General features: G+C 35.6%; 1 long non-coding RNA gene and 1 other non-coding gene across 2 annotated transcripts; both read right to left on the bottom strand.

Annotated features, from left to right (window-relative positions):
• Nucleotides 1-3,652: 3,652 nt before the first annotated feature.
• LOC120083716 lies at nt 3,653-16,701 on the bottom strand. The gene is made up of 3 exons (XR_005483524.1): nt 16,565-16,701; nt 4,161-5,113; nt 3,653-3,953 (listed from the first exon to the last, which is right to left on the bottom strand). It is a non-coding gene; the product is annotated as an uncharacterized LOC120083716 (long non-coding RNA).
• A 9,174-nt stretch (nt 16,702-25,875) lies between these two features.
• Nucleotides 25,876-25,982, bottom strand: LOC120084359. Its single transcript, XR_005483718.1, has one exon. It is a non-coding gene; the product is annotated as a small nucleolar RNA R71 (small nucleolar RNA).
• Nucleotides 25,983-26,280: the final 298 nt, after the last annotated feature.

Here is a 26,280-nt window from a genome sequence, read left to right as displayed (position 1 = left end):
TTCCACTATTCATATTTATGCTAAAACCCACACTTAGTGATTGGTTATAATCAACTCCATCAATACTATCAATCATATTACCATTTGTAAACAACATAAATCCTAAATATTTGTCGGCCATTTTCTAAAAAAAAAGACAAACAATACATTACTAATTGTTATACTAATTATCAAACTTAAACAAAAATAAACAACAGTAAAAATCACAATAAGAAATATAAGAAATATATTTAAAAAATCACAATAAGGTAAACATTTTAAAACTATTTTTAAACATAAAGTAAATTAAAATTTTTAAAACTATTTAAAACTATTTTTTCAAAGTTAATACTAAAAAAATAAAATATCATAAGAAATATATACAAAAAATCACAATAATTTTGTATTAGACTAGAAATATTAAAGTTTTTAAACTATAAACATCAACTTTTTAAACATAACAATAAAGTAAACTTTTTAAAACTATTTTTTCAAATTTAATACTAAAAAAATAAAATATCATAAGAAATATATTAAAAAAATCACAATAATTTTGTATTAAACTCAAAATATTAAGGTTTATGAACATAAACTTTTTAAACATATCAATAAATTAAACTTTTTAAAACTATTTTAAACTATATTTTCAAAGTTAATACTAAAAAAATCAAATATCATAAGAAATATATTTAAAAAAAATCACAATAATTTTGTATTAAACTAAAAATATTAAAGCATAAACATAAACTTTTTAAACATAACAATAAAGTATACTTAAATACAAACAAAAACAAACAAAATATAAATAAGATTAACATGTTGGTATAACATAATATAAATAAGATTAACACTAATAACAACTACTAAGATTAACATTAATAGAGAAAGAACTACTAACATCAATATGTAAATATTATTGAACTCAACGACTACTAAAAATTAACATGATAGATCTACTAAATATAAAAAACTAGTAATAAATAAATAGTAAACTCACAATTTAATAGTGGTTTTACTTTTTTCCCCCAAAGTGACCATGGTCTCTCTTTTCTTTGCTATTTGTTATTTGACAATAAAAACTATGAAAAAAAAATATTATGAGAATATGGATCAACAAAAACTATGAAAAAAATAAAATATTATGAGAATATAAGAATTTTGTTAACGTTACCTGTTTTTTGTTCTTTGTTTCCTAAACAGCAACAAAAACTATAAAAAGAATATAATAGTATGAGAATAGGAACAAAATTTACAATTATTTTAAAAAAAATGAAATTTTGTATAGTAAATGTACAAACCTCACAATTTAATGGACGAATGTGGGGGAAGAAGAAGATTTAGAACAAAAAAGGGAGTGATTTTTTTATAAGTTTTCAAAAGAGAACAGGTTCGGCAGAGAGCAAAATTTTTCGAAAGAGAAGAAGATAGGCAGAGAGCAATGAAGAAGGAGAGAGCAATATGTGTGATTTGAGAAGTAAGAAGTGAGAAGGGGAGCAGGCTCTAAAAGCTTGTAGGTCGAATTTTGAAAACTCGACCCACATAATTAATTTGGGACGAAGTTGGGAACAGAGAGCGTTGGGATTTAAAGAGGAGGAACAGAGAGCGTTGGAAGCCGATGGGATGCAACGATGGGACGAATCACTGCGCATGTAGCTTTAATTAGGTCGAGGGTTGAACCCTCGACATCTCCTTCAAGTAGGTCGAGGGTTCAACCCTCGACTTCTTCTTTAATTTATTTTAGATCGAGGGTTCAACCTTCAACATAATATTTTATACCTTTTCCCAACCTCAAAATACAACTACAAATCTCTAAATACTTTCAAAGCAACTATATTTCACTAAATAATTTTCCTAACCATAATATTTTAAAAAAATATCCTTTTAAAAACATGTTTTTTTTTAATCAATTTGTTTAGATATAAAATATCCAATGTGCCCACAATTTTAAATGAATCATTTCTTTATTTCTCCTTTGTGTTTCTTCTTATGTTACTAAAATATTAAATACTAAAAGTGATCTAAGTTTAAACTTTGTGAAACCATTTAAAAGTAAAAATATTTTAGCATTTTGTTCAATTTATAAGCATGTTATAAAGAATAGGAAAAAAAAATGTATAAAAATGAGCGGTCATGTACCTAAAACGCAGTTGTATTAATAGAGATCTGATGAAAACTAAATCAATATTCGTGCAACGAAAGGTGTGCGATCACTAACATTGGGTGCAGGATTTTATTTTGGTCATATCTCCGTCAATACAACTCTGTTTTAGCTAAATGACCACTTTCTTACATAATTTTTTTCGTATTCAATCCAACCATGTTTGTAAACTAGATAAAAAATTTAGAAAAATTTGACTTTAATATTTTGAAAACCAAATTTATTAAACTTTAAACATTGTAAAGTCATTTCAATTCAAGATTCTTTACCATTTTGCTCCATTTTAAAGCATGGTTGGAAAGTAATGGAAAAAATGTATGGAACAAGTGGTAATTTAGCTAGAGCGAAATTGTATTGACGAAGATATGACCAAAACAGAACCAACGTTTGAGGTGCGATTGCTAAGCTTGAGGTATGCGACGCGTAGCTCTCGTTTTGCAATTTTGTTTAGGCCAAATCTCGGTCAATACAACATCTATTTTAGCTCAATGATCGTTTTCATACATTTTTTGATCTTTTCAACAATACTTGTAAACTGAACAGAAACTTAAAAAATCTTTGACATACTCTGAAAGTCAAATTAATCTGAGTTTAAACGCTGTAAAGGCATTGAAATTCAAGATTATTTTACATTTCTTTTCAGATAAACCTTTTTCAAGTCCAACAAGTTTTTATGGCAAAAAAAAAAAAGAAAAAAAAAAAAAGAAATTAAGAGTGAATAGTTTGTGAATAATTGAGGTTGAAAGTGTAAATTTAGAATATAAGAATCCATATAAGAATCAGATTGAAACAAACTCAAACTTCAAGGGAAAAATTGTAATATTTTAAAACTTGTGGACTAAATTGAAATCAAATTCAAAATATGAACAGTAAAAATATAACAAAAATAAAATATAAGGACAAATAGAAACTAAACTCATAAGCGAGGGTAAATGATTTTAGAATTTTAGAGAGGAAGTCTTTTTGAGAAGATGATTGCTTGAATTGTTAGTGATCGCTCCTTCCTCTTAAAGAGAAGGAAGAAAAGACAAAAATAGCACCTAAAGATGTGATAGGATCTTCTAAATCATTCAAAATAACGAGGGTTAGGTGAAAGAGTAAGTATGTGAAAATAAGCTTCAACCTAACATAAAGTACTAAAATGACTAAAACAAGACTTCCAATAAGGATAGAAGAGTTGAATGTGAATGCCTTGTTCGTGTGAAAAATGTATGATAGGTTTAAACTCTTCTCCAACATCACATCTCAAAGTTTGAATGTCTTTGTAAAGTCATAAACCGCTTAAAGACCAAGATAACTTCTCCCATAGTTTTCAAAGGATAAACCCAAACATAATGACTATAATCATCTAAGAACGCAATATAGTATTGGTAACCCTGAACAGATTGAACAAGGGTTGATCCCTATAAATCAGTTTGAAATAAAACTAAAGGTTGAGTAGCATGAGACGTGGATAAAGGAAAAAAAGGTAACTTATAAGATTTTCCAAATTGACAAGTCTTACAAAATGACTCTTTTTCATTATCTTTAATGGAAGCTTTACATTGATGAAGAACTTGACTCAAAATTCAAGAAGTATGGACTAATCTTTGATGCCATACATTTTTTGTATAAGAGACAAAAGCATGACTAAGAAGAGGTGTCAAGTGTCTTGTAGCATTGAGGATTGTGGTCTTCACAGAAATGGTTGCTCCTATGTTGATCATCAAAGCTTCCTTATTTCCAATAGATAGGTTTGAGGCTTCCAAAAATCCTAGCAACCAGTAGAGCCCATTCTCAACGATGCCTTCCAACACCATGACCTTGGATTTCATTTCTTTAACAACACAGAACAAAGCAGAGAATTCAACAATCATTGAATTTTCCTTGGCAAGTTGAGAAATATTGATTAAATTCTTTTTTATTCCAGGAACACAAAGGAAATTCTTGAGAGTAATAATTCCAAAATTAGAATTGAGATTAACAATCCTTATGTGAGTAACAGACAATTTATAACCATTACCAACAGTAACTTTGGTCATACCTGAATATTCTCTTTGAATGTGAGGTTGCCTAGCTCATATATGATGTGATTGGTTGCTCCACTATCCAAATACCAAGCAGAATCTTGGATAGTATCGAGATAAGGAAGAAGAGTAGAAGGTTCGACAAAGGTAGGGGAGGCAGGATTGGTGTTTGAACTGTTGGACTCCGCCAGTGGTTATCCTTCTTATCATACCTGTGATAGCAAATGACAGCCGCATGCCCTAATTTTCCACAAATTTGACACATAGGCCAGTTATTGAATGGATAAGGGGAATACCTTCCTTGTCCCCTATTCCTTCCTCCACGATTGAATTGATTCTGGGGAGATCTATTGAACTGTTTTGATGAAGACGGGTTGGATGATGGTTGGTTGTTCTTGAGTTTCTCAGCTTGCACAAGATTAATTGAAATAGAGTTCTTACGAGTTTGAAGATGTTCATAACGTTCTTCAAAAGACAATCATTCAAACTATATTTTGCTCCAAGACAGTTCTTGACTTCTTATAACACAAATAATTGGAGTATATGCATCACCAAGTCCAACAACAACATAAGAAATAAAACTTCTCATACCCATAGGATATCCAACAAGTTGGAAGTTATCAAAATAAATTTTCATGGTAGACAGGTAGTCACATGGTCATCATACCTTTGCGAGTTTCTTGTAGCATTTGTCTGTTGTGATCTTCTTGCGATCTGAATTGCACTCCAATACTCTTGAATTGACTCCCACAAAGATTTGGCTTCATCGTGTCCCGTGACTTGTGTGGAAACTTCGGGCGTTATTGTGTTGTAAAGCCAACCAATGATCAATTGATCTGCCGCAAGCCATATGTCATGTTCGGGGTTAAAAAGCAGCAATCTCTCTGGTTCATCTTCCCAGGAAGGAATCTCGATAGAATGCTCAAGACACATAGTACATTCCCTAAGATGAGGTAGCTTGGTATTGTTCCTGTATTTTATGCATTTATTTGATAGTTAGAAGGATACCACTGTTTAATGTTCTAAGTGAAACAGTCATCAAAGGAGTCGTAGGGAGTAAGGAATTGCAGACCAGACTTGATTCTATACTCCTTTCTTTTTCTTTGTGTATTTGCATTGTACTTTCTATATTGACAAATTCAAACTTTCCAATATAAATACATGTTCATCTTAATCTTTTGTCCATCTTTTCCATCAATATCATTCGTAACTAAATTGTCAACTGGGTTGAGAAGTGTGCAACTTACACTACTAAACAACAAAAGAATCAGACGATCAACTTGTCTTATACATGCTTATATGACTTGCTTGAATCAATTGAGAGATTGTTCTAAGTAAATTTAATCTAAGTTTGAAAGACTTTATATTTTGATGTCATAAAACAAGAGAAGATATTTCTTAGAAATAAGTATATCCTCTGCACTTTGCACTCATCGCATGCATCTTAGAAATAAGATAATGTGGCTATATACACTGAGAAGTGCTGGACGTAACATTGAGTGCATCGCTTGATCGCATAATCCACTTAGTTGTTAAGGAAGTGTTAGTGACAATTCTTCTTAACCCTTTCATCATATATCTATCATTAAATTCACATTGTTTCATTTACACATAATTTTCATCGCATAATACTTGTATTTAAAATAGCTCATTCACTCAATCATTTCGAACATTTCAATTTGCACTATAATCATATTTTTAGTTTCACTGCACATTTGCAAGCAATCCCTACGTTCGACCCTGAACTCACTAGGAATCTGACCAAATTTGCACTTGGGTTCGATCAGATAAAACTAAGCGTTAAACCGCAATAGTCTTATCAATTCATCGCATGTTATTAAAGCATCGAGTTTTTGGCGCCGTTGTTGAAGATTGTGGTAACTAAGTGTGCCAAAACTATTCTTATTGATCTTTGCAGACCTCGAATTTCTAGAGTATTGTACCTTGACTACGAGAAAGGCGCAAGCACTATATGAGTGAAGGAAATACTCCCGAGCTCATATACGACCCAGAAGTAGAGAGAAATTTTCAAAGAAGACAGAGAGCCAACAAAAGAAGATGACAAAACAAAGCTCGTAGGATGGCTGAGCAGCAGAACCACCTAGAGGAACTATGAGTGGAAAAAAATCACAATGAAGCACTTGTCAACCCAATTTTGTTGGCAAATGTTCATAATAAACCCATCAGGGATTATGCGTCACCCAACTTGTATGATTTCTCTATAGGAATCATGCGACCAGCCTTGGATGGAACAAGATTTGAAATGAAGCCCGTAATGCTTCAAATGATTCAAGCAACTGGTCAATTTGGGAGAAGATATGGTGAAGATCCACACACTCCCCTGAGGAGTTTTATTAAAATATGCAACACCTTTGTATTTCCAAACATCAAACCAGAGGAAGTACGAGTAGCATTATTCCCATTTTCACTATGCGATGAAGCTAGAAAATGGGCATACTCGCTTGAACTAGAGGAGATAACTTCATGGGAACAAGTAGTATAGAAGTTTATGAAAAAGTACTTCCCACCAATAGAAAATGCAAAGAGAAGAAGGCTGATTACAAACTTTCAGCAAGGAGAATTAGAAACGCTTAGTAATGCATGGGCGAGATTCAAAAGATTAGTTAGGGATTGTCCGCATAACGGACTTCCTAATTGTCTCTAGATGGAAATCTTTTATTATGACTTGAACTCAGGATTACAAGCTGCTGTGAATGCTGCTACGGCAGGAGAACTACTGGACAAGACATATATCGAGGCCAAGAATATTTTGGATCGGATCTCAAAGTATCATGAAGATTGGCTGGAAAATGAATATGGCTCTAAAATGAACAGAACTCAGAATAATGACATTATTGCATCTCTGCAAGCACAAGTTAATGCAATGAAAAATTTGCTGCAGGCGATAAGCATGACCAAGACTGACGCGAAAGGTGGGCAAGTGAATGCAATTTCCCAATTGAACAATGAAAGTTGTGTCCTTTGTGAGGAAACTCATTCCTTTGACGAATGCCCGCACAATCCTCAATCTGTCTATTTCATTAAAAACAACCCTTTTTCCAACATGTATAATCCTGGGTTGAGAAACAATCCGAATTTCTCTTGGGGTGGTAATCAGCAGCAAGCACAAGTCAATCCTCACAATGCTCATAGAGATGGGTCACCAGGGTTTCAACAAAGATCAAATGGATTTCAGTAAACAACCAATTCATCTCAGTCATCCACATCTTCTTCCTTAGAAAATTTATTGAAGGAATCAAACAACATCCATTCGCAATCTTGAAGTACAAATGGGCCAGATCGCAGTCGAGTAGAAAAATAGGCAACAAAAGGCACTTCCCAACACCACAAAAATTCCTCACCACATGAGAGACAAAGGCAAGGAACAATATCAGGCGGTGACATTATGAAGTGGACACATAACAACAGAAGCTATAAAAAGAAAATCGCATGATGAATCTAAAAGTCAACAAGACAAAGATCGTGTGTCCGAAGAGAGTGTTCATAAGGAAGTACAAGAATCAGAAGAAATAACCACAACAACTCCTACAACATTAACACCATAGGACGAGCAATCACCTCCATTTCTACAAAGGCTAAAAAGAAGAAAAGCGATGAAAATCAATATCAACGCTTTCTTAGAATATTAAAATAGCTGCATATCAACATCCTTTTATGGAAGCTACAGAGCAAATGCCCACCTATGCTAAGTTTTTAAAGAATATTATATCCAAGAAAAGGAGCATAGGGAAATACGAGATGGTGGCTCCAATGCAAGTCGACAATACGATAATTCCTCCAAAAATGAGAGATCCTTGAAGTTTTACAATACCTTGTTCAATCGAAGAAATTTATATTGGGCATACTCTATGCGATCTAAGGGCAAGCATACATCTAATGCCCTTGTCAATTTTTAAACAATTGAAGATAAAAGAACTCACTCCCACCTCAGTGACCCTCCAATTAACAGACCGATCACTTGTACATCCGAAAAGGAAATTGGAAGATGTGTTGGTTAAAGTGGATAAATTCATCATTCCCGCGGACTTCATTATATTTGATTATGGAGCTGATAAAGATGTCCATATTATCTTGGGATGACTATTTCTCTCCACTGAAAGAGCTCAGATCGATGTACATAAAGGAGAGATTGCAATGAATGTCAGTAGTCAAAAGCTGAAGTTTAGTATCATTAAGGCGATGAACTACTCGGATGAAGTACACTCATGCGATATAGATGGGAAATGGCCCTGCAGCTTTGATTGGGAAGCAGATGAAGAATCAGAACCAAAGGAAGAGGCCTACACTGCAGTTGAATCATGTAATGCAATTACTGTGATACAGAAAACTTGTGAACCGCTGTATATAGAGGAAGAAATGGGCTTTAATAAAACCTCTCTGGAACAACCTTCAGTCCTGGAATTGAAGGTGTTACCAGCCTATCTAAAGTATACTTTCCTGAGACAAAATGAAACCTTGCCAGTCATCATATCATCCACACTTTCCAAAGAAAGAGAAACAACCCTTCTTAAAGTATTAAAAAAATACAGCAAAGCCAAAGGGTGGATTGTTGTTGATATTAAGGGTATAAGCCACATCCTATTGCATGCATAAAAAAAATTGGAAGAGGGTCAAAAGGGCTCGGTTGAACCTCAACATAGGTTGAACCCTGCGATGAAAGAAGTGGTAAAAAAAGAAATCATTAAATGATCGGATGCAGGAATTATCTTCCCATCTCAGATAGCACAAAGGCTAGCCCGGTGCAGTGTGTGCCAATGAAAGGGGGAATGACAATCGTACCTAATGAGAACAACGAATTAATAACAACGCCTACAGTTATCGGTTGGAGAATTTGCATGGATTATCGAAAACTCAACGCCGTGACAAAAAAGGATCACTTCCTCTTACCCTTCATTGACTAAATGCTAGATAGATTGGCGGGGAATGACTACTTTTGCTTTTTGGACGGATACTGATAACGGGCAGAAATGCATGTTATTATAGCGTAAATAAGTAAAACAATGAGGTAACGCGATGGTAAAAATATACAAAATCATGTCCAAAAGTGTTAAACTAAGAATATTGCGATCACATGCACCCATCACATAAAAGCAACCAATTTACTTATTTTGTACAGGAAAAATGCATGTGAAATTGCGATCAAGGGAATTCGGTATCCGCTCGCATTGAAAGTTTGTGATTGCAAAGCCATGCGATCGTTTGTGCTCGCGAGAAGCAGCTCAAGAAGGTGGCCGCATAAAGACGGCGCATCAAGGTGAAAGCTTAATAAATCATGATGGGACAGAATAGCTGGTGACGGTCGAATCCGAATTTAGTTGACAAACCGTTAACGACACACTGTAGCAAGTACACTCAACTTTTCGGTGACCATTAATCGGCGCATCAGACAGAAGTTTTAATGACCTTCCATAATTGCAATCATTAGAAAGAAAAGCTTCTTCACCTTGAACACTATAAATACCGAAGGCTACCATCGGAGCCACATATAGACGTTCGCCTCATATAGAAGATAGCCATATATAGAAGATAGATAGCCTTAGTTGTTCATAGTTGTTCATATATTTAGAAGGCGGAGGCGAGCAAAGAGAAGAAGACGCTGAGAGATCATTCCTGGTTAGCTCGAAAGACTGTCGGGAAGCACTGCAAAAGGAAAGAGGGCCGACACTTGCGAAAGCAAGAATATTTTTCTGGGCAAAGTAGAGTAAAAAGACAGTGTAAAAGCATCGGGAAGCAAGACATTACTATCGGGCTTCTTATCCCTACTTTCCATTGTTGTTTTGTATTCTGACTTTACTTATAGAAAATGGATTTTTCATCTCAACATCTGTTCAATCTCTTCACATTTTGCATGAGTAGCTAAATTTCTGAATGGGTTGAGAAGCACTTAGCTAGCATGACCTAAGATCTTCATTTTATGCGATCATCTTGTCTTATGTATGTGTCATTCACCTTTTAGGGATACTTCAGAGAGTAGTCTAAAGAAAGAATCTAGACTTGAGAGAGTCAGATTAGAATCTAGGCTTGAGAGAGTCAGATTAGAACTGCATAAGAAAGAGATAGAGACTTAGAGATAAGCTCTGTTTGCTATTACGCATCACATGCACCCTAGAAATAGGATATGATAGTATGCGGTCACCTTGCGTATGTGTGCATCATTCATCATCGCATAGACAAGAATAGAGGCTTAGAGATAAGTCCTATCAACATTATCGTATACATCACATGCGTCCTAGAAATAGGAACTATGGAATTTGCATTGAGAGGTGACATGTTGTTGTGTGTGTGTAGCATGATCGCATAATTTGAATGCAATCTTAGGAAATGTTAGTTAAATCCCTTCTCAACTTATTCACCGCATACTCATTGTAACTCTCATTTTCATCAACTCATTATTTGAATCTACTGCATAGGAAGTATACTTAAACAATACACCAACCAACTTATTTGTTTTTGTCATCGCAAAGGAATCAAAATTTACCGTTGCATAGTATCTCAGTAGTCCCTGTGTTCGACCCTGGACTGACTAGGAAACCTAGTGAGATTTATACTTGGGTATTACTAGGAAAATTCGCATGTGCAATGCATAATTCACCATCGCAATTTCATACCATTATTTCATCACATTTACAACACATCAGATATGCGGGGTATAACCAAATTATGATTGCACCCGAGGATCAAGAAAAAACGACATTCACATGCCCATATAGGATGTTCACTTTTTGTCGCATGTCATATGGACTGTGCAATGCTCCTAGCACATTTCAAAGGTGTCTGTTGGCTATCTTCTCAGATTATCTTGAAGATTTTATAGAAATATTCATGGACAATTTTTTAGTCTACGGAAGGACATATGAAGTGTGCCTGGAGAATCTAAAGAAAGTTTTAAAGAGGTGTGAAGACATAAATTTGGTTTTAAATCGGGAAAAGTGTCATTTCATGGTGACCGAGGGGATTGTTCTCGGCCACAAGGTTTCTAAGACTGGCCTAGAAGTTTATTGAGCAAAGATTGAGGCCATTGAGAAGTTTTTGCCCTCTATGAGAAGTTTTCTAGGACATGCTGGTTTCTATCGCAGATTTTTCAAGGACTTCTAAAAAATTGCCAGACCACTAAACATGCTACTAGAGGTGGACTGACCTTTTGATTTCAACGTCAGCTGTTTTAATGCATTTGAGAAGTTAAAGAAAACACTAGTCTCAACTCCTGTACTAATTTCGCCAGATTGGATAAAAGCATTTGAACTTATATGCGATGCCAGTGGATATACGATGGGAGCAGCAGTAACTTAATGAATAGAAAGGGTTCTTCATCTTATAGCATATGCAAGTAAGACCCTTAATATCACCTAAGAGAATTATACACCACTTAGAAGAAGTTGTTGGCAGTGGTTTTTTCCATGGAAATGTTTCAACCTTATCTACTGGGATCAAAGGTCATCATTCACACAGATCACTCTGCTATCAAATATTTGATGACAAAGAAGGATGCAAAACCAAGATTAATCAGATGGGTCCTATTACTTCAGAAGTATGACATAGAGATGTAGATAGAAAAGGGACAGAGAATAAGGTCACTGATCATTTATCAAGACTTGAAAATCATGGAAATGATCGTGTACAACCTTCTGTAAATGCCTCATTCCCTGATGAAATATTGCTGAAAATCAATGAATACTTGCCCTGGTATGCGAACATTGTCAATTTTCTAGTTTGCAAGCAATTTTCAGAAGAATATACCTCTCAACAAAAGAAAAGGCTCATGCACAACTGTAAATTCTATTATTGGGACGAGTCTAACCTGTATAAAAAGGGATCTGACCATATCTTGAGACAATGCGTTCTGGAAACGGAATTTCATCGCATTCTCTATCAATGCCATGAATCGCCCTATAATGGACACTTTGGAAGTCAGTGCACAACTGCGAAGGTCTTGCAGAGTGAATACTATTAGCCTACCTTATTCAAGGATGAGCATGAATATGTCATGAAATGCGATAGATGCCGACGCATCAGGAACATTTCAGAAAAAAGAAAAGAAATGCCAATGAATGTCATCCTGGAGGTGGAATTATTTGATATATGGAGAACCGATTTTATAGGGCCATTTCCACTGTCTAATGGCCACAACTACATCTTATTAGTTGTTGACTATGTATCAAAATGGGTGAGGTGATTTCTTGTGCCTCAAATGATGAAATCATGGTATTGAAATTCTTGCAGAAAAACATCTTCACTTGCTTTGGCACGTTAAACGATGAAGGCACACATTTTATCAATCGCATCATCATCAAGATTCTTGTTAAATACAATATTCACCATAAAATAGCCATACCAACCCCAGACAAATGGTCAGGTAGAGGTATCAAATAGGGAGATCAAGACAGTGTTGGAGAAAGTTGTTAACTTGACACGAAAAGATTGGGCTCAAAGACTAGACGAAGCATTATAGGCTTACCACACTACATACAAAACTCCCATAGGGATTTCCTCATATGCTTTAGTCTTTGGGAAAGCCTGCCACTTGCCATTGGAACTGGAACACAAAGCATTTTGGGCCACGAAAAAACTCAACTTTGATTTGAAAAGTGCGGAAAAGGTAAGGAAGCTTTAGTTGTTGGAACTAAATGATTGGAGGCTGTAATCATATGAGAATGCCAAAAATTACAAAGAGCAGATAAAGCGTTGGCATGATCAATGCATTCGTAAGAAAAACTTTGAAATTGGACACAAGTATTATTATTTAACTAGTTAGAACCCATCATCATGACAGAAGTTTATCTTCATGGAGTAGTAGAATTGATCAGAGAAGGTGGGGCCAACACATTTAAGGTAAATGGAAAAAGAATCAAGCTTTACTATGGAGGGGATTTTCATTACGAAAAAATCTCCATAGACTTAGGGAAGCTCGAATGATGCGATACAAGGAGTCTCCGCACTTGAACGCAATATCCATTACGGGACACATCACACTTTTTTTTGTGTGTATCCTTTTAGTCTGACTGCTATTCTCATTTCTTTTGGATTGTTTATTTCTTATTTTTGTTCTTCTAGCTTCTTTAATTTTTATTTTTTTGCGTGCTGATTTCTGTTTTATTATTTATTTCACCTCTTAAAAAAATTGGTAATTAGGGTTTTCTGATGCGATGGGATTGTTGATGTGTGGGAATTGTAGCCCAACACATCTAAAAAAAAAACTCATTATAGGTAAGGAAATGATATGTCATCCCACCCTAGGTCGGTGAAAAGACGCACTGCTTGACATTCCATCCAATCGCCATTAGTGTGCACAACAACATGATTGCCTCGAACTGCGAGGCAGTCTATTGTTTCCCCTTCCACTATTCGCCTATTTAAACCCCTTTTCTTGAGTATCCTAATTCCTTGCGCTTTCATAAACCTTCCCTAAACCCTAAGCCTTCTGTGCCCTAAAGGCTTTCCGGAAAAACTTAAAAGCTTTCCGACCTTCTCTACGTCATATCTACTCTTCTAGCATGGCCGAACAAAATAACCCTTTGTCTGCCCGATCATTTACCCCTACCTTCTTCTATGAGGTGGTATCCCCCTTCGTTTCCACTAATCCCATCTCGTTTCCACAAATTTGTTCAACCCTGTGCTTATCCCCTTAGATATAGTCGTGTCTCAATCTTCATCTCCTCATGTTCACCTACAACCAACTACCTTCACTACAAGTGAGGCATGACATAGGGACGAAAAAGAGGTCTATAGGAATATTATAAAAAATCTAAAGCCTCTCGAATCCTTTGATGAAGGTGTGGTAAACCAGCCAGGCGATCAGCAAGCTAGGGCTGAGCCATCGTTGCTTGGGCCTGATAGCATGGTAAGCAAGGAGAAACAAGGTGAAGTTGTTGTCAATGTTGAAGAGGAGCCAGTTATCAGAAGAAGTGAAAAAGGAGGAAGGAAAAGAAGCATCGAAGCAAGTGAGTTCGCCTCATCTACCTAGGCGTTAGCAAAAGAGTTTAAAAAAAAAGGCCAAAAGGGTAAGGGAAGGCCTGGGCGATATAAGGAAGGAGGCAGAATGTTTAATAGCGGCGATAGAGCTCCATCGCAAAATTTTCAATGAGGAGCCTGAGCGTATCAAAGTTCCATTGCATCCTGAGAAGTCATTGGATAGCGCAGATCGTATGATGGAACTCGAGAAAGAATTGCACGAGGAAAGTGAAGAAGAGGAAAGAGCCAAGAAAGAAAAGGCTCAGAGCGTCGAGAAGAAATGAACTCAACCTTATTGACCATGATGTCAATGAGGAGCTAAAGTACTATTTATAACTTAGGCGCTTGAGCAATTTTTCCCTATATAGTAACTTGTGAGGTTTAAATCTTTTGATAATTCCGTGAACTGTTCTTTAGAATTTTTTCCTGTGATTGAATGATTATGGTTGTATTTTTGCTTGAGGTTGTATGGTCATTAGCTAGATTTCTAATTGCAATACGTGATATATAAATAGCTTGTAAACTATTAATTCTAATAGTAAATTATGTTCTTGTGGAAACAATATTTGAATGAATAATTTCTATATATTAACTTGAGATTTACATAGAAAATTTATATAAATGACGATAACCTAATTATACCTTAAATATATGTATAATACATAAATTAAGGCCTAAATATCTCAACATCCTCCCTCAAACTCAATTCGGTCAACTTGAGTTTGTGAGGCAATCAACTGAAGCTGATACAAAAACTAAAGAAAACTCCTTAATCAAATCAAGGCAGATCTTGGTTTGAAAACAAACCCACGAAGAACTAAAACACAGAGAACTTCTGGGCTGGAGAGAGATCTCATAGAGAGATCTAAAACAGAACTCATGAACTGCCAATTTAAAATCGAAACAGAGACACTTAAAAAAAATAAACATAAACATAACATAACAATTGGGCTAACTGAATTGACCAAACTAGACCGGACCGTTGAACTAAAACTGAATCGAATCAGACTTATTTAAAACACTAAACTAGGTCATAAAAACCATCTTTCTTCGTTTTCGTTTTGGAGATGAGGAAGGGCAGTGACGGATTTGGGCGATAAAGCTGCAGAATGAGACGTCGGAGGGTCCATTTTCGTAGTAGAGTTGGGCCAACATCGTATATCGGAGTAGGGGCGACGAGTGGTAGCTGGAATGACATTGTAGCAGATCTGGTCAACGAACATACATAGTCGCAGATCTGGAAGCCAGTGACACGTCAAACTAACAAAGACTGGGTGCAATCATAAATCTGAGATGGGTTGATGGATGACGATGTTGGGGAAGATTGCAGATTTGAGTGAAGAGATGTGGATCTGAGGACAGAGAACAGTGGATCCATGTTGAGCGGTTGTGTAGGCTAAGGAGGGCGGCGAAGTTGGTACTAGAGAAGAGACAGACACTTGGATTTTAGCGGTGTAGAGATATCTGAGATGCGGAAGAGAGGCTGGGCAACAACATATTTGGGCAGATGTGGAGCGGATCGAACAAATTTGTGCGCAAGGTCGATAGATCTATATAGTCTCTTCGACGGGTTGGACAATGGTCATGGGCAAAGATCGATGAGCTATCCACGACATCAACGGATCTGAGTAGAGGTACAAGGTCTAGGCAAAGACGGTTGGGTTGTAGCGAGTTTGTCAGTTTGATGGCGGGAAAGGCTGGCAGAGACAGATCTATGAACAAACTGTACGAAGCTGAGCAAGAGATTGGGCAGATCGAGATGGTTAGCGCAGATTTGGTCTGTCTCCGTCGATAACGGCCGTCGGCGGAGACGGAGAGGCGACAGTGGCTGAAAAAGGCAATAAAAAAAAACCTAGAGCTCTGATACCATGTGGAAACAATATTTGAATGAATAATTTCTATATATTAACTTGAGATTTACATAGGGAATTTATAGAAAGGACAATAACCTAATTATAGCCTAAAATATATGCATAATACATAAATTAAGACTTAAATATCTCAACAGTTCTAATCAACTTAGGGAGAATCATGATGAATGATAATTTAGGCAATTCCTAAATGATATTTATCTTAGCGAGATCCGAATTCGTAATGTGATTAGTCCAAATTGATTATGGTGCTTTTCATCTAATTAAATTGACTAATTAGATTAATTGGACTCTCATCTAGCTTTTCTAGGTGGGTTGGCTAAGTTTAGAACAATATAGGAGTTAATTTGATGAACTTATGTTCAAGTTGCAATTGCAATTGCACGATCCGTTATTGCCCTAATATCAAATTAGAGTAAAAAACAGAACAATTATTTAACTGAATCGAAAGCCTCACAACTTTCGATACAAAGATATGATAAGATCTTCTAAATCACCCAAAACAAGGAGGGTTAGGTGAAAGAGTAAGCGTATGAAAATAAACTTCAACATAACATAAGCTTAGGTTTACAATTTCTTACTCGAAATGAGCATTGTGATTCTGTCTACCTCTACCAAGCAGCTGACTGCAGAGAATTGACGACATTCCCCAACGTTGGAGGGAATTAAGGGGAAGGACCGAATGGGGTGCCAGACACTGTTACTTTCAAGTTTTAGCTTTTACTAGATGAGTATAACTCAAAAGGGTTAATATATCTAATGTACTCTCTTTTAATGGAGATGGATGTTCAAATTTTAGTAAGGTTAAAAATCACTTTTAATTCTTAAATTTTCATAAAAGTAATCATTTATTTCTTGAATTTTGGTTTGTAATGATTTAGCCCCTAAATTTTTAAATTTGTAATAATTTAGTCCCTAAATTTTATTATGTAATAATTTAGTCATTATATTTTAAAATTTGTAACCATATTATAGAAATTAGTGTAAAACTTTAATGAGATTTCTTGCATAAATAAATCTTTAAACTAATTAGAGATTGAATACTTTTATAAAATATAAAGTCTATATCATGAAATAGTAAAAATTGATAATTTTTAATGAATTTTTTTATGTTGGAGATTAAATTGTTACAAATTTGAAAGTACTAAATTGTTATATACCAAAGTTCATGAGCTAAATTGATACAAACTTGAAAGTACATAGATAAAATCATTACAAATCAAAGTTAAAGGATTAAATTATTACTTTTATGAAAGTTTAGAGACCAATTTTCCGTAATTCATCAACTGATTGTAACATAAACCAATCGCACAAATTACTATTGAATAACACTGAAAAACTCATTAATTCTAACAAAAAATTTGTCTTTTTTCTCTCTTTAAATTATTCAATCCATTCATGCATATGTTCTATATAATTTATTGATAGCAGAGGAGAATACTTGTTTTTAACTATTTTTTGTACAAAAAACTTAGAAGGGTAAAATTTACAAGACTTTTTCAAGTTGAATAGTGCATTACTCAAGTTTATGGTGCAATTTAATGAAATTGAAAGTTTTATGATAAATATTGATATGTGTTTCTTTGTTTTGATTTTTTTTTAATATTTATGGTATATTTTGGCCAAAAGCACTTTGCTTTCGAATATTGTTGTTTGACAAATGTTGAATTTGATTTAATTTTTTAATAATTAGTTGAGAGGTGATTCTTGATGGATGATTGACTGGGAAATGAGAATCACTCCGAAAACAATACCTCATTTCACTCATTTATTAAAATACCAAGATTGCCCTTATCCTTAAGAATATATTTTTTGCCCTTCTCAGTTAAAAGAAAATTCTCAAATAAAAAATGTCCTTTGTATTAATTTCATAATTCTAAAATCACGTTCGAAACACTAACATAATTGTTCAAAATTGCTTTTAAATATATAAAAATTACTTTGTAAAGTTTGAAACCAAACTTCAATATGATTGTATGAAAATCAATTGTCCAATGTGCCTAAAGTAAGCTTAATTTAATGGTAAATGACATAATCTTCCTCTCTAGAGATCAAATTCTAGTAGTTGCTGTACTTTTTCTAAAAAAAAAAAAAAAAAAAAAAAAAAAAGAAACTAGCACTTCAAACATACAGTAGTCACAACAAGAGTAATTTGGGTTGTAATATTATTGATTGGATGAGATGAAATCAGAGGTTCATTGGATAAGATGAACAAGACTTCACTTCACAACAGGAGAGTGGGTTTTGGTTCAAAATTGGCCAAACAAAGTACAATATGAAAAGTAAGAAGATGTGAGTTCAGTTGACATTTTCCTCAAATTGATAAGACTTATATGTGCATCCAACTTGCTATTCAATATCCCATCTCTCTCATTTCCACTTAATCACTATTCTATTCCTCTCACTTTCAATTATTATTGCAACTATCTTTTACTATAGCGGGAATATTAACTTCCTTCTCAATGTCTTTTTATTCTTCAAAGTTTTTAGTACCAAGTAGCATCACCATACAAGAGATTATTGAAAATGCTACGTGATCTATACGTAATGCTCTCTTCTTTCTTTTATGTCCATATATTCTCTATACAGGGTCTACTCGTGTCAAGACATACTTAAAAAGACTGTCCACACAAATACAGTAGGATTGTCTTGTTTGAGATAATGTAAACCCAAAACACTAGCTTGTAAGGGCAAGTGAACCCGAGGGACAACGTTGAGATGCTGAAAACAGCATCTTTACATTTTCGAAGTGATGAGCAATGGTTTTGTATGGAAGAAGTTGCGAGCTAAGTGCTTTCGATAGTTTTTTTTTTTTTTTTTTGTGAGTTGTTATTTATTATGGGTGATTTTGGACCAAAAAGATAAATCTAATCAATAAGGGACAAAAGAGAACGAGATCAAAATAAGGTAGAGTCATGACAGGCCAAAGGAGGGGAGAAGGACCTTTTAGCCCAACTGCAAGGTTGAGGCCAACCCCACCTCCTCGGCCACCGAGGTCGAGGAGGTCAACTTGGCCATTGGGCTTGAGTTGGGCCTTCGACCCAGCCTTCTTGAGGCTAAAGCCAACCCCAACCTCCTGGGCCCAGACCTTTGAGGTTGATGAGCCCAACTTTTGCAAAGACATGCCCTAAGCCCAATAATTCCACATAGGATTCGATTAGGTTATTAGATAACTAGATTCCGAAAGACAACAAGAGAAGACCTAGGTCAACCTCCTCTATAAATACATCATAATAGCTAAATATGAGGTATCTTGAATCCTACTCTCAAACTTCTAAGTTTTCACACTCTTTCAATCTTTGGCTTAATCATCAGAGTGCGTGTGGCAAACACCAGAACGATGTGCATGTTTTCACTTTTATGCTTGTTACATTATGCTTTTCTTCAAAAAAAAATTCATTACTGATGTCACGTGAAGGTTAGATGCATTTCCTCTGTCTAGATTTTGACATCAACATTAATCTTGGTGCAATTCTAAGTAACTTACTATCATGTTGTGGTGCTTAATTAGAAATTAGAGGTAGCCATTGTTGTGTAGTGACAATTGAGAGAGATTTATAACATGAGTGATGTAGGGGTATTTTAGAAAAATTATATATTTTTTAGTTGTATTACTTTATAATTTTGTTTTAACTAGTGGAAAAAATCCTTTCCCCTTTGGGTCTATTTAAAGGGGGCTTAGGATTAGTTATAATTAGTTAAGTGTGTACCAGCCCTTTCCTTTGGGTCTATTTAAAGAGATCTTTTGTATTCATTTGATAGATCAATAATACTCATACTCTTCAAGATTTCTCCAAGATTTAGGTCTACTTCAAGATTGGTATCAGAATACCCTACATGATAGGGCGTCATGGTGGTAAAGGGCAACAACTCGACTTCCTCTTCAGATGCGGAAGCATCAACTACTCCACGATCAGTCAATAAGAGATTTGCGGCAATCGAACTTTCAATCAACTTGTTCAATGAGAAATTTACAACCATGCAGTCATCAATGATCAATTTGCATCAAGTAATGGAACAGACGACAAGAGAACTCAAGGGCAGCCTTAAAAAAAACCAAGAACACAACGAACAACCAAATTCAGATGCAAAGAAGGTATGAAAATAGACATAATATGGTGTTAAAATTAAAGATTAGGTGCGATCTCCTCAGAAATCAAATCAGGCTGCCCCTCCAACATGCTCCAAACATTGGACGAGGTTCAGAAGGTGTAACAACTTGTCCATGAGGCGTAACAAGCTATTGTCAACATCATTCGAGACCCATTCCCCATAATCTACTAGGGTATGACTTTAAATCAATTGAAGACGATGTTCAAACATGGTTTAACAATCAAGATCTTATCCAAGAAAATCAAGATCAGTTCCAAGAACTCCCAAATATGGGGTGCTATGGACAAATATCATAGCAAGATTGGCAGGATTATCGACATAACCAATGGGGACCGCCCTAGAGGATGCATTCTGATTACAAGATGAAGGTTGATTAGTGAGAATCAACAAAATGCACGCTTTATTGATGGTCTGTGGCCAAAATTCAAGGAAAAAGTCCACCTCCATCCAATGACTTTCCTTTTAGAAGCTGTGTCGATTGCCACAACTATTGAAGGAGAAAAATTACAAAAACAGAAATGATGGACTTCTAGATGAACAACATGGGATAAAACATCTCCTTAGAACAAAAGGCCAGTGGGGGAGAGTACTCAGACGACTGCATCCTCAAATTTCTCTGCCACTAAACCTAAAGAACCAACCAAGAATGAAGCAACAACTAAGGGAAGTTCTAATACTTTTCAAATTAAAGGTGCTAACTCTTATAACAGACGTAATCTAGGTAAATGTTTCAGGTGTGGGCAAATGAGGCATCTATCTAATGACTGTCCTCAGAGAAAGAATCTTGCAATCCAAGAAGTAGGGGAAAGCAGTGATAATCCAGAAGATTATGATGAATTTCAAGTTACAAATCCGGACGTGGTGAGGAATTGTCTTGTGTGATGAATTTCAACTATTGAAATTAATCCTCAACATCAAGCTTTAGTTTTGTTGTAATTGGTGTCCTAATTCTCCTATAATCTTGTAGTTTGTAAACTCTTTGTAAACATATTGTTATTAATAAAATAAATATTATTTTATAACTTTTACTCAATCTAATAAACAAAGATCTAAGGTTATTTTATGTAACTTAAGCATGTATGTGGAGATATACAAGTGGATCATGTCTTAAGTAATAATCTAAATGGTCGGTAGTATAAGGATAAAGGAGAGATACCTTATCTTGGTGATACTACGGATACGACCCTCTTTATACATTTTACAAGTGTTGTAAAGTGCTACAAATGGTCTGATCTTGATCATTCATGTGGAGACATGTGAGCGGGGGTATCCTATACAAAGATTTTGTAAAAGACTGAACCACGAAATGTTTAGTCTTTTTATATAACGCTGTTCATAATTGAGACTTACATTTCACTAGGATGACCATAGGTTATATGACCTTAATCCTGAGTGAGTTGGGAACTCCTACTCATGAGGGCGATCCTTTGATTTGTATGGGTGAAAGTGACCAGATCGCCAACTCAACAAGTCTACCATTTTGAGAATTCGTCTGATCGGAATTCACTCATTTTTTAAAGTAGGGGTAAGTAGATAAATTGCTCCCTTAAGGGCTGTTCCGGGTCTTGAACATAGTGGCCACACCCTCTCTTTGGAAGAGAGGATTCAGTCATAGTAGAACTATGACTTATTGTTCATTAGAGGAATCAGTGGTTTAAGGAGTTAGATATAACTACAGGGGCAAAATGGTAAATTGGCCCAATTATACTTACAAGCGATTTGTGAAGGGTCATCACACTATTGACTAGTTATATCCAATGGACACATAAATATATCTGTAGTGCGAAGAGCGCAACTATTAGTCTTTAGTGAAGTGACCAACAGTTAACTGATGGTGGATCCCGTGATTAAAAAGTTTAGTCAGTTATTCACGTACTGTTGGAGCTTCATGCTACAGGTCCATAAGGTCCCCTTGGTAGCTCAATGGGTTCAAGTTGAGAATCAGATTTTGGTTAAATTGAAGTGTTCAAATTAACAAGAGAAAATTTGATTATATATAATATAATTAAATTGATTCGGTTATATGTGATATAATTGATATGATGTATTTGATACATCATTGATTGGATGAATTAATATAAATATGATTTATATTAAATACCTTAAAATAGAAAAAGAACTATAGTTTATATGTTTCATATGATTAAATATTAAAAATATAGGTTATAAATATAATATGATAATTTGGTTATTGTATTTATTTATGATATATTAATTATGTGATAATTAATTAATCTTTTTCTTTAATAACCAAATTAAGTGGGAGGTTATTGGAAGTTTTATAGTAACTGTGAGATAAAAGGAAAATGGTTTTCCAAAATTCAGAAGTTGACGTATTCATTCGAATTGGTCTCGCAGAAAGTCTATCGAGTAAAAGTGTTTGACTAAACGATAGCATAGAGAGACTACACGATCGAGTACCGAGTTTACTATACGATAGTTACTCGTTTACTCGTTGCTACATGATCGAGTAGTAAGTCTATACGATAGGCTCTTCTTTCTAAACGATCGAGTATTGAGTCTATACGATAGACTTCATCCATCCTCCATTTACTCGATCGTCTACATCTTCCATTTCTCTATCTAAAGTCTTACAGAGCCCACAACTCCTAGATTCTCACACCGAGAATACCAAGGTAACTCTTGTGGTGGTGTTCTAGTTTTGTTTGAGGGTCTAGGATCGAGTTGAACTCGATTGTGATCGAGGTTCATCAATCGTTTGTTATGATCGAGTTTTGATCATTGTGTTTGAGTTCGTGCTGTTGACGATTACTGAACGATTGAGGGATACTTGAAGAAAGGTACTTCAAAGGTTTGCATAGTCTATCCTTTGTCTGTTCATTTAAAGAAACATGCTGTAATTTATTGTTTATGCATAATTTGTTCTTGTAGACTGTAATGTTTTGAGTTCTTTCTCAATGGACTTGAAATGATCCGCTTCTGCTCACTGAATCTCTATGTTGAGTTTCCTTCAATTTCGAACTTGTTGCACAATAAATGCTCAGTTATAATTAACCCTGAAATCTCAAAAACTATGGTTTCTAAGAAATTAGTTTAGGCCTTCAAGCTTAAAGTCAAACCTCATCCACATCCCTATAAAGTAGGGTGGATTATATAAGGGAAGAACTGTGGTTACGAAATTTGCACTCTTTCGCTGTCCATTGGAAGCCATTACAAGAATCAAATCATTTTTGATATTATAGAAATGGATGCTTGTCCTCCTTGGTCGTCCTTAGCAGTTTGATAACCAAACATTACACAGGGGTCAAGATAATACATACCAATTTGATTAGATGGGAAAAAAGGTTTTGCGCTTGCCTCTACCAACACTTACTTCACACCAAAAATCAGGCAGCCCTAGTAAACAAAAGGAAAAATTATTCTCCTTGGCACCCTCCAAACAAGCCATAAATTAGGCATCTACTTTTACATTAGTTCTTCTGATTATAGATGCTCAGGAAGCTTCTACTCTTCTGAACACATTTGATACTTGAATTCTTGAGTTGTTAGATGATAACGGGCAGAAATGCACGTTATCATAGTGCTAAATCCTTAAACAATGTTGGATTGCGTTGATGAAATATGTTAAATTGCGTCCATTAAGCATAAATTCTATAATATTGTGGTCGCATGCATCTAATGCATTAGAGCAGTTGATCTTAATATTTTGTGCAGAATAATGCATTAACACAATGCAAAGAATGCGATCATAGGAATACATTGGTTGAGCGCAACTTCACCGCAAGACTTTGTGTTGATCGTGTTTGCAAACATTCACCTAAGAAGAATCACCGCAACATGGTGGACGCATCCGGACGAAAGGACAATTAAGATCGATGGTATAGAAAGCTGACGGCAGTCGGATCCAAATTAAGTTGACAACCGATTATGATCACAAAGTACATCCAGCTTTATCGGTGACAATTATCCAGTGCATTAGTTAGGAATTAAAGTTGTCCCATTTGTACAACAAGGAGAGAGAAGCCGCCTTTCACCTTTGATGCCCTATAAATACCAAGTGCATTCTTCAGAGAAGGGGTTAAGCAGTCAATTACTTCACATCACTTTACAAGTTCACAGCTCTGTTCATAGTTTTCTTTTCCATTTTATGGCGGAGCTAAAGAAGAGTGGTGACGTCGGAGATCGTCCAAGGCGACTTGAGAGAGAACCTTGGGGCATAAGAGCAGATAGCGGGTTGATTCTCACGAATGCGAGAATATCTTTAGAGCACGAGTAGAATAGTGTAACACTTAGTGGTAAGAAATTGCTCCAGGCTCTTTACTATACTTGCATTGTTATTCTGTACTTCATCTTATATCTACTCAATGGATACTCTATTTCTATATCTGCTCACTCTCTTAATATGCATGAGTAGCTAAACTAGTTGAATGGGTTGAGAAGAACTCAGCTAACACGATCTAGGAAGTTCATTGCTTGCGATTATCTTTTTTGATGTTGTGCAAAATACCCCTTTAGAGTTACTCGAGAGAGAATCTAAAGAAAAAACCTAATATGTCGAGAAAGCTAGGTTAGAATCTGGACTCGAAAGAGCAAGATTAGGCTTGCATAAACAAGAGATGGGGACCTAGAGATAAGCCCTATTTGTCAACTTGCATCACATGTATCCTAGGAATAGGAATGATACTATGTGGTCATATATTTGTGTGAATGTCATGTTGTCATTGCATAAATAGATATAGAGGTTTATATGTAAACCCTGTAGACCTATCAGATATTTATCGCATGCGTTTTAGCCTTAGAAGCCGTGGCATTTACGCCGAGAGGTGATTTACTATTGTATGCATGTTGTATGATCGCAAGGCATGAACGCATCCTAGTGAGTGTTAGCCGAAACCATTCTAAATCCGTTCACCGCACATTCATCGTATTTCCCATTTACCAACTCTTTTCGAACTCTGCCGCATTCATTATTATTTTCATTAACGCAAGAACAACCCAGCACTTTAATTATTCATTGGTTACCACAAGTTTCATAAAAATCTTCAATGCAACTATTTTCATAAGTCCCTGTGTTCGACCCTTGACTTACCAGGAAACTCAGAGGAATTTACACTTAGATTCCGCTGGGAAAACTTGAGTGCACAACGCTATCCATCAACACATATCATCCATATTTTCCACACCTCATAAATCTAAGCATCAAGTTTTTGGCGCCGTTACAGGAGACTTCGACAAAATAGTTGTTAACGGTAATTTTTGTGATTTCTTTGCAGAACTCTCAATCTCTGGTGAACTATGACCCGAAGATTGAGAGAACATGTCGAAGGAGATTGAGAGAACGCCAACAGAAACCACAATCCGATAAAGAAGAGATGGCAGAGCAGCCTAGGAATGAAGCACCAAACAATAACAATGTCATGGAAAATCCAATTATGTTGGCAAACGATCACAAGAGGCTCATTAAGAACTATGCATCGCCAAACCTCTATGATTTCTCTCCGGGAATTAGGAGGCCTACCTTAGATGGAAGTAGATTTGAGATGAAACCGGTGATGCTGCAGATGATCTAGGCTACAGGACAAATCGGAGGAAGGCATGGCGAAGATCCGCATGCCTATCTCCGAAGTTTTATTGAACTCTGCAATACTTTGTGTTCCTGAACATCTCTGCTGAAGAAGTTCGAGTAACATTGTTCCCATTTTCTCTCTGTGATCAGGCTAGGAAATGGGCTTATTCACTCGAACTAGGAGAGATCACTTCTTGGGAGCAGGTGGTGGAGAAGTTTATGAAGAAGTATTTCCCACCTACAGAAAATACCAGACGAAGAAAACTTATTACTAATTTTGAACAAGATATGGACGAATCGCTCAGCGATGCATGGGCGAGGTTTAAAAGGTTGGTCTGAGATTGTCCGCATAATGGGCTGCCAGATTGCCTTCAAATGGAAATTTTCTACCACGGTTTGAATCCTGCTTCGCAGACCGTTGCCAATGCTGCAGTAGCTGGTGGTCTGCTTGATAAGACTTATGATGAGGTGAAGAACATCCTGGACTGCATCTCCAAGAATCATGAAGACTGGAGGGAGAGCGATCAGAGATTAAGACTCAAGGATTCAGATGCAAATAACGGTGCTATTGTTTCATTACAAAACCAAATGACCGCAATGATGAGTTTGATTCAAGGAATGAGGATCGGCAGTCCAACACCGCAAGGTGGGCAAATC

This window comes from Benincasa hispida, chromosome 8 (genome assembly GCF_009727055.1).
Source record: "Benincasa hispida cultivar B227 chromosome 8, ASM972705v1, whole genome shotgun sequence".
In the NCBI taxonomy this organism is placed as follows: domain Eukaryota; kingdom Viridiplantae; phylum Streptophyta; class Magnoliopsida; order Cucurbitales; family Cucurbitaceae; genus Benincasa; species Benincasa hispida.
Note: the sequence above shows the minus strand (reverse complement) of the source record. Positions and strands in the feature narration are given on the sequence as shown.